We start from the raw sequence: 9,152 nt of genomic DNA, 5'->3' as shown, positions 1-9,152 counted from the left end.
AGAGCAATGGGGTGGTATTGTAAGTAGGTGAATGCCATTATCCCTGCAAAATTCGATTGCAGGTAAACTTCTGTGTGAACCGTGGTTGTCCACAATCAACAAAAGCGGGTTTTCTTTGGACACTCGCGTAAATGCTTTAAAGTGTCGGAGAACATCCAGATAAATATCAGCATTCATCCACCCTGTATTGCTCACCGCTCCAGCGCATCCCGTTGGACCACCATCCAGAAAGTGTGGACAAAAAACGTAATCGTATCACAAGTATAAAAATTGTACTGAAACGGTTCTTGCCATGAGCTCGCATTTATACCCAGCCGATCTATCCAGCAGCTGAACAATGTCTTTTGTTGTTTATCAGTAACGAAAGGTGTCTTTTATTCTCTATTACTGACGAAAGATGTCTTTTGTTTTCTATTACTATCAAAAGATGTCTTTTGTTCTCGATTGCTATCGATTGCTATCGATTGCTACACGCGATGATGACGATCGATCATGCCAAGCACTGTATACGGGATGATACACTACGTATACGGGATGATAAATTACGTGCCGGCTACGTGACATTATCATCCACCGCACCCGAGACATACACCACAGTCCGGGTGTTTGGATTCTCAGCTACACGCGATGATGACGGTCGATCATGCCAAGCACCGTATACGGGATGATACACTACGTGCCGGCTACGTGACATTATCATCCACCGCACCCGAGACATACACCACAGATCGGCTGCTGGCTCGCACACTGATGCACGGTAGGATGACGGTCGACCATGCGATGCCGTGCTAGCCGGTCCGTAGACTACGGTTCGGTCTGTGGGCGCAGTATGAGGGTGCAAAACGTGTGTCGAATTCTGTTATTATTATACATTTTCGTATCTATAGGAGGGTGTCTGAGTCTGAGGTTGGTACGGAAAAGTACTTCTCACTGACACGGTGTGTGCATACACAGGTAGAATGGCATGCGGCCTGCTGCATCTATCTCTGTTGGGTGGGCATACACAGAGCGAAGACGATGCTAGGTTTGATGTGTGTGTGGGGCGTGGCTGGCTGGCTGGCGGGTAGTCAATCAACCAGTTCGCTCGCTTACACTCCGCTTACCCGCTCTGCCGCTGGTAGCGTGTTGTCTGTGAGTGGCAGCCGCAGTTCACCGCCCGGTGTGGTGGTGTGTTGTGGTCTCACAAGTGCGCGCGAAGAGGGAGAAGCATGGATGTCATACGGCTACCACGTTACGAATGTAGCGGCAGTAGCATGTATTATGACCCCAACCGAGAATGCCGACTCACAAAGGTGTGCGGTAAGCGCGCAAAGTGGGAATCTTTTGACGAGTGCTATGCTTCCGATATACGGGAACGGATAGACTGCGTTTGGTCTTCGCTGATGTCCGCATTCCACGTATATCGCACAATGCGAAAGAGGTTGAACGATACGATGGAAAAGCATTGCGGTGAGGTTGTACGGAGCGATAAACACACACATGAGTAATATGCGCACACAAGGCCCGCTTGAGGGACACATCTATTGGGAGAGCGCGTGCGTTGCAAAGACGCCGCAATCGATCGTTTGTGAGCGAGTTAAATTGTGTGATGAATTCTGGTTTTTTTTTTTTTCTTCACATAACATTTATTTGACACGGCACAAATACAATTTAATGTTTAACGGCGCCAATTATATCTGATGACTTAAAAACTAAAGCAAATTTTTTATCCTCGCTGCCGACTACGAGCTGAAATTAAGTCTAACTTAAAACTAGCATGGGATTTCCAATCAGTGTTTTGTTGTTCAATGGTCGTCTGATAATCGTCGAATGGCATGTATGGATTCGTTCTGCTGAGCCACGATGTCGTGAGTTGGGACAGAGGCTCGTAGTCCTTGGGTCCTGGTTCTATTGTGCGGGGTCTGGTTGCTGGTTTTGTGCTTAAGGTTCAAACGTGTTCTTGTCGTTTTGTTGGGTGTAGACGGAGGGGAACGGGATGAATTCTGGTTGATCCTACCAGTAATATACGCTTGTCTCAAAGGTTAAGCCATGCATGTCTAAGTACGAACAGATTTAATGTGAAACCGCATAAGGCTCAGTATAACAGCTATAATTTACAAGATCATTTAACTAGTTACTTGGATAACTGTGGAAAATCTAGAGCTAATACATGCATAATACAGGAACCTCGCGGAACCTGTGCAATTATTAGTCAAACCAATCGTCCTACGTGACGTGTTGAGTTGAAATCTGGATAATTTTGTTGATCGTGTGGTCTAGCACCGGCGACAGATCTTTCAAATATCTGCCCTATCAACTATTGATGGTAGTATAGAGGACTACCATGGTTGCAACGGGTAACAGGGAATCAGGGTTCGATTCCGGAGAGGGAGCCTGAGAAATGGCTACCACATCCAAGGAAGGCAGCAGGCGCGTCAATTACCCAATCCTGGTGCGGGGAGGTAGTGACGAGAAATAACAACATAAGGCTCTTGTATGATGTCTTATGATTGGAATGAGTTGAGCATAAATCCTTCAACGAGGATCAAGTGGAGGGCAAGTCTGGTGCCAGCAGCCGCGGTAATTCCAGCTCCACTAGCGTATATTAAAATTGTTGCGGTTAAAACGTTCGAAGTTTATTCTTGTCCAACACGGGTGCTACATCGGATAATGATCGTAGGTCACTGGATTGTTGCGACTATAAGACTGGGTGTGCGGTGCGTTTGCGGGCCGGTGTGCGTTTGCGCGTGCATCGCGTTCGCCCGCCGTTCAGTGGCGTCTGATGCCTTTCATCGGGTGTTGGCGTTCCCCACAAGCCCAGCTGCTATTACCTTGAACAAATTAGAGTGCTCAAAGCAGGCCACTACTATGGCCGTGAATAATCTTGCATGGAATAATGGAATATGACCTCGGTCTCAATATTCGTTGGTTTGTAATACAGATCAAGAGGTAATGATTAACAGAAGTAGTTGGGGGCATCAGTATTACGGCGCGAGAGGTGAAATTCGTAGACCGTCGTAGGACTAACTAGAGTGAAAGCATTTGCCATGGATGCTTTCATTAATCAAGAACGAAAGTTAGAGGATGGAAGGCGATTAGATACCGCCCTAGTTCTAACCGTAAACTATGCCAATTAGCAATTGGGAGACGCTACATTTTGGTGCTCTCAGTAGCTTCCGGGAAACCAAAATCAGGTTTCGGGGGAAGTATGGTTGCAAAGTTGAAACTTAAAGGAATTGACGGAAGGGCACCACCAGGAGTGGAGCCTGCGGCTTAATTTGACTCAACACGAGAAAACTTACCAGGTCCGAACTTATTGAGGTAAGACAGATTGAAAGCTCTTTCTCAAAGTTAAGGGTAGTGGTGCATGGCCGTTCTTAGTTCGTGGAGTGATTTGTCTGGTTAATTCCGGTTGTCAGTAGTCACATGACGATCCCGTTCGGTTGGACCCGGTCTCGCGGTGGTGGTCGGTCTTTCGGTCGGTCTGATCCGTGAGGTCATCGGTGCTTTCGGCCGACGATGTAGTGTGACCTGATCATACGTCAACTTCTCGAGGTTGACTTCTACTTAATGGGACGGTCCATATGAACCTGGAATTCCCAGTAAGTGCTGGTCATTAGCTAGCGTTGATTACGTCCCTGCCCTTTGTACACACCGCCCGTCGCTACTACCGATGAATTAGCTCTTCAAAATTTTAGAAGTAAAAATATGGTACACTAAGGTCGCTTTTTACGCGGTTGTTTTTACGCGACTTTTTTTACGTGGATTCCGGAATTTACGCGGTTTTTTACGCGGATTTCGAAATTTACGCGTTGTTTTTCACGCGGTTTCCAGAATTTACGCGTTTTTTAAGCGGCACGTATCCCCCACGTAAGAAGCGACTTTAGTGTGTTTTGAAAAATAGAAATAAATACTAGTCTTTAGTGATTGTTACATCAAGGCAACCAGTGAAAAGTTGTCCTTAACATTAGAGTGGAACATCATCGAGCTTGTCTTCGATGAAGAAAACGGAGTTACGTTCGGACGTTGTTGTTCAACCGCTACCAGGACCTCTTCGAGAACGATGCAGGCCAGCTGAATGATGCGGCGAAGGTACGTTTACTTCTCCGGAAGCTGGACACCCATTCGCACAGCCGCTAAGTGATCGTTTATTTTATTTATTTGGTATATTCACCAACAGGCAGGCAGGTGTCCAAATGGTGTAACTTAAAGCTAACAATTAAAATATCTTCAGAGAGTCAATACAATATTACATATTACAAACAATATAACATTTGAACTAGTCAGATCTTGAAAAAAATAAACGATATCGCCGACGAAGAAGCGTTCGAGGTAAATTAAAGTCAAATAGAGCAGATACTCTGTTGAACAACCGTTGGAGACCAACCATTGCGCCAAAAATGCTGTAGTTAGTTCGTTGAGCAGGCAGTCGTAGCATCGAATTGTTTCGCAGAGCACGAGGTCGCACGTTTATATTTACTTGTTCCAAATAAGCGGGACAGTCTATGCGGCCTTGTAAAAGGTCAGTGGTGAACAATACCCTGGCTGTTTCTCTACGGACAGACAGAAGCTCCAAACGAATTAATAAGCAGCGGCTTTCATAGCTTGGTAGACGGAAGCGATCCGTCCATGGCAGTTTACGAAGAGCGAATCTCAAAAAGCGCCGTTGAACTGATTCTATTCTTTCCACGCCATTGTTGTAATGACCCAGACAACCGAGCAGTACTCCAGTATAGAGCGAGATAAAGCGCAATACAATGATTTAAGGCAGTAGATATTCGTAAAGTCTTTAGCGATCCTGAAGATGAATCCCAGAACTCTAGAGGCTTTGTCGACAGTGAATGAAATGTGAGGCTTGAAAGTGAGCTGGGAATCCAAAATTACCCCCAAGTCTTTAACTTGGTTTACGCGCTCGATCTCAGTTCCTAGCAAAGTGTATTTGTAGTGTATAGTCTGTTTTTTTCGCGAAAATTATATAATCGAGCACTTGGATGGATTAACGTCCATACGGTTCAGATGGCACCAATCGGCAAAAACATCTAGCTGACGTTGAAGAAAGTGACAGTCTTCAATTGTGTGAACTTGAAGAAAGAGTTTGAGGTCATCCGCGTAAGACAACCGTGGTCCTTTAATGACTAGGTTCACGTCATTAAAATAGAGCAGGAAGATTAGCGGTCCTAAGTGACTTCCCTGCGGTATTTCAGACGTAGCGTCAAAATAAGAGGATTAGCAATTCCTAATAGCAACGGTTAGACGGCGACCGGTAAGGTACGATTGAAACCATAGTAAAAGATTCCCGTTGATTCCAAGATTGTCAAGTTTTGCAACGGCTATGCGATGATTCAGTTTATCGAAGGCAGCTGTCAAGTCAGTGTAAATTACATCCGTCTGAGCACGTTTCGCCATACTGTCACTGATGTACGAAGTGAGGCAAAGTAAATTGGTGGCGGTGGAGCGACCGGCTGTGAATCCATGTTGGTCAGTGCTTATGAAAGCTTTGCAGTGAGCGAGCAAAGGCTCCATGATAACAAGCTCGAACAGTTTGGCGACAGCACAGAGCGATGTGATGCCACGATAATTGCTCACATCGTTTTTGTTTCCCTTCTTGTGTACTGGAAACATGTACGCCGATTTCCAGCAGGACGGGAAGACGCCGAAAGCGACAGATAGCTGGAAAACATGCAGAAGCGGAGATATTAGGTTATCAATCTGCGTTTTAAGAAACGTCGACGGAATCCCGTCAGGACCTGGGTTTAATGAAGCTTTGAGTTTGCAGCAGGCTCTAGAAATCATTGTCGCGTCTAAATGAAAAGTTTGACCGGACCGTGGGGTATTACTGGCGGCACGTTCGACGTGATGATCGCTCGGTGTCTCGTCAGTGAACACGCTGGCAAATTTTTCGGAGAAAAGCTGACAGATGTCCTGCGGGGTGGTTGCTTCCTTACCGTTGAATGTCATAGAAGAGGGTATACCACCTTCATGTCGTTGTTGATTGACGAACCGCCAAAACTGCTTGGGACGAGCCTTGAGCTTTCTCTGTAAATCTTGATGATATCGGAGAAAGCATCGTTTCGCAACACTTTTGTAGGTGTGGTTGATTCTCACGTAATGACGTTTTAGGGACAGTGTACGGTGCTTAGTAAATTTTTTCAAGGCAGCTCTCTTCTGGGATTTCAACTGCCGAAGTTCTCTTGTTTGCCACGGCTGTCGGGGACCAGGATGCTGGCACTTCTTTGGGACGTATCGATCGATGGCGTAGGCCAATACGTTGGAGAAAGTTTGAGCGGCGACATCGGCATCGACGGAGTCAAAAATAGAGTTCCAGTCGAGCTCGGAGAAAAACTCAGCGATTTTCTGGTGATCAGCCTTGCGGAAGTCGTAAGATACGGTAGCAGATGCAGTGTCAAGGTCGCGTTTCGATTCGGCGTTTATAGTCACGAATAATGGTGGGTGGTGGGGGACTATTTTAACCAATGGAGCAGGGGCCTCGCATAAATATGGGGCCGTGTCCTGGGCGCTCACAAAGCAGAGGTCTAGAATGCGGTTGTTCTGGTTGGTGATATGGTTAATTTGAGTGAGTGTGGCTGAGCTATAGCAATCCAAAAGTAAAGCTGCGATAGGATGGATGCTCGAATGATCCAAGTCCGGAAAGAAAAACCCGTCTCGAAATTCTCTCCATGAAATCCGGGGAAGATTGAAATCGCCGAACACCATAACTTCGTCTGTTGGTTTTGCAGTTTCCAACACTGAGAAGACTGATTGACAATGAGCAACAATCAATTCACGCTCATGTACTCGATCCGGAGGTATGTACAGAGCGCAGAGAAACAACTTACGATCGCCCAGTTTGATCGTTGTCCAAACTTGTTCCAGGCTCAAAGAGGCAGCATCCACTAAAATTTTGGCTTCGAACTTGGAATTAACAGCCACGAGAACGCCACCACCAGTAGATTTGCGACTATTATCGGAGCTCCTATCACAACGGAAAACCTCGTAGTCATTTCCAAACACCTGACGAGAAAGTGTGCGGGAATCCAGCCAAGTCTCCGTAAGAACTATGATATCGTAGCAAAGATCCGAGACGGCAACGCGGAAATCATCAACAACGCTGTTCATACCGCCGACATTTTGGTAGTACACGGTGACCTCTTGGTGGCGGCTAGAAAGCAGGCTGCTTGTTGGTCGTGTTATCGAAGTGCCGGAAACGCAGCTGAAATGCGAAGCGGTATCAGGCATCGATTGGGACGAGTTGTAATTATACTTGCCTGCTGAAGCAGGTTGGAAGACCCCCAATCCACATCTGCCCTCAGGACCGAGACGACTGTGGTGAGCGCTGGCTGCAATAAGCGCGACTGGGGCAGAGGAACCGGGGGCTTCCATATTGCTTTCCACATTGCGTCCCGGTTGCAGCTGCATTCCAATATTGGAGGCCTCGTTATCGACGCTGAAATTTAAAAAGGTGTCGGGGAGCAAAGAGCAATCGAAACGCGCCTGAGTCGGATACTTGCTTGAGATAACAGGCTGGAAGACCCCCTCTGTTGCTCTGAACTCAGTACCGGGACGGCTCTGTTGGCGGGAACATTGACGAAGATCGGAGAGATTATCGATTCTCGAAGATGGTAGAACCGAGACAGAGTCAGAGGGGACTCCCATTAAACCTTGTTGCGTGCGTCCCGGTATAGCCATATAAGTCGCTAGCTCGAAGATGGTGGATCGGTCACTGTGGCATGGTTGTGTAGCTGCGAGGGGGTATTCCGGGCTTAGCTCAATCCCATCATGGGCGTTACTGGAGACGAAGCCTGGGATAGCAATAGCGGTGTCGTTGATTTTTTGGTTTTCAGCGGTACGCGAAATTTTTGTGCCTTATAATCCTCGAATTCGCGAAAGAGAGTACCCTCCGGCCAGGTTTCTGGATCTAGTGCCTTGGCCTTTAGGGATGGATCAACTCCAATTTTGAAAGACACGAACGTAAGCGTGCTAATATCCCTGTCCTTCGGAACAAGTTTGACAACAACGGGGTCGTTGTCGGTCTCGAGATAGGCTTTCGCTATAGTTGACATAGATTCCGTAGAGAAATCAGGTCGAATCCTAGATATGTACAACCAGAATTTTTCGTCAGTGTTATTGGTAACGGGTGCTACGACGAAGTTATCCAGAGTCCGCTTACTACCAGCAGTGCAGTTGTCCGAAGATCGTGGGGCTGCATTTGATTCTCGAGGTCGCTTGAAGGGCCTGTGTTGATCTACTGCTGGCCAACGTTTCCGTAGAGACGGCGAAAATTGGGCAGCCGGTTTCGTGTGTAGTTGTTTTATTTCGCCGCGTAGTTCACAGATCGCGTTAGTTAGCGGGTTCAGCTGTGGCAATGGACCAGCATTAGATGACAGCATACGAAAATGGGAATTCTCGAACAACTCGGCACAATTGTCACACATCCAGAAAAGATTTTTTTTGTGCGAAGTAAAGTACCCTAGCAGCGCGCGTGACACGCCAGCACAGGTACTCATGTGAAATGTCGCTCCGCAATAACCACGGCAGGTAACAAAATCGATGCCCGAAATAGCATCGGAGCATTTTGCACACGTTTTAGCCATAGCTAATATATGCTATATATGAAGTTCCAACACCCACTACTAGGCTGTATTTTATCGGTAATGTGGACAGTCTTGGAATAGATTGTCTTCGCAGTATGTTGTGATGGTTCAAACGGAGGGTTTGTGGATAGGCTTATTGTTGATTTGACGGAGAGATGGCGCTGTTGAGAAAAAAAATCGAGCAGGACAACAGTGCAGCAAAGCAAGCTGGTTACAAACACAAAAACACTGCACTTAGCACGTCAAAAGTTTCATTGAATTAAGCACTTTGAGGCGATTTTCCGCACAATACTTCACTTGCTCAGTACAAACAGGAGAACAAAGAAGAGTTCGATAGGTGTGCGATAACCGAAAAGTGTGGAAACACTACAAAAAAAAAAACGATATAAATAATCGACGTAAACAAACTCAACTGAACAGACAACTAGTGATGCCAGCCGCTAAGGACGTGAAGATTGAAGACACAGTCAAGATTCTCAATAAAATCTTCGGGCATCAAACGTCAAACGTTCCGGAAGCGGTTCATGTGTCTTTTCACGATTGTTGTTGACCATCTACCGATGCACACTCAGCAAGTAGAGA

This window comes from Wyeomyia smithii, chromosome 1 (genome assembly GCF_029784165.1).
Source record: "Wyeomyia smithii strain HCP4-BCI-WySm-NY-G18 chromosome 1, ASM2978416v1, whole genome shotgun sequence".
NCBI lineage: Eukaryota > Metazoa > Arthropoda > Insecta > Diptera > Culicidae > Wyeomyia > Wyeomyia smithii.
Note: the sequence above shows the minus strand (reverse complement) of the source record.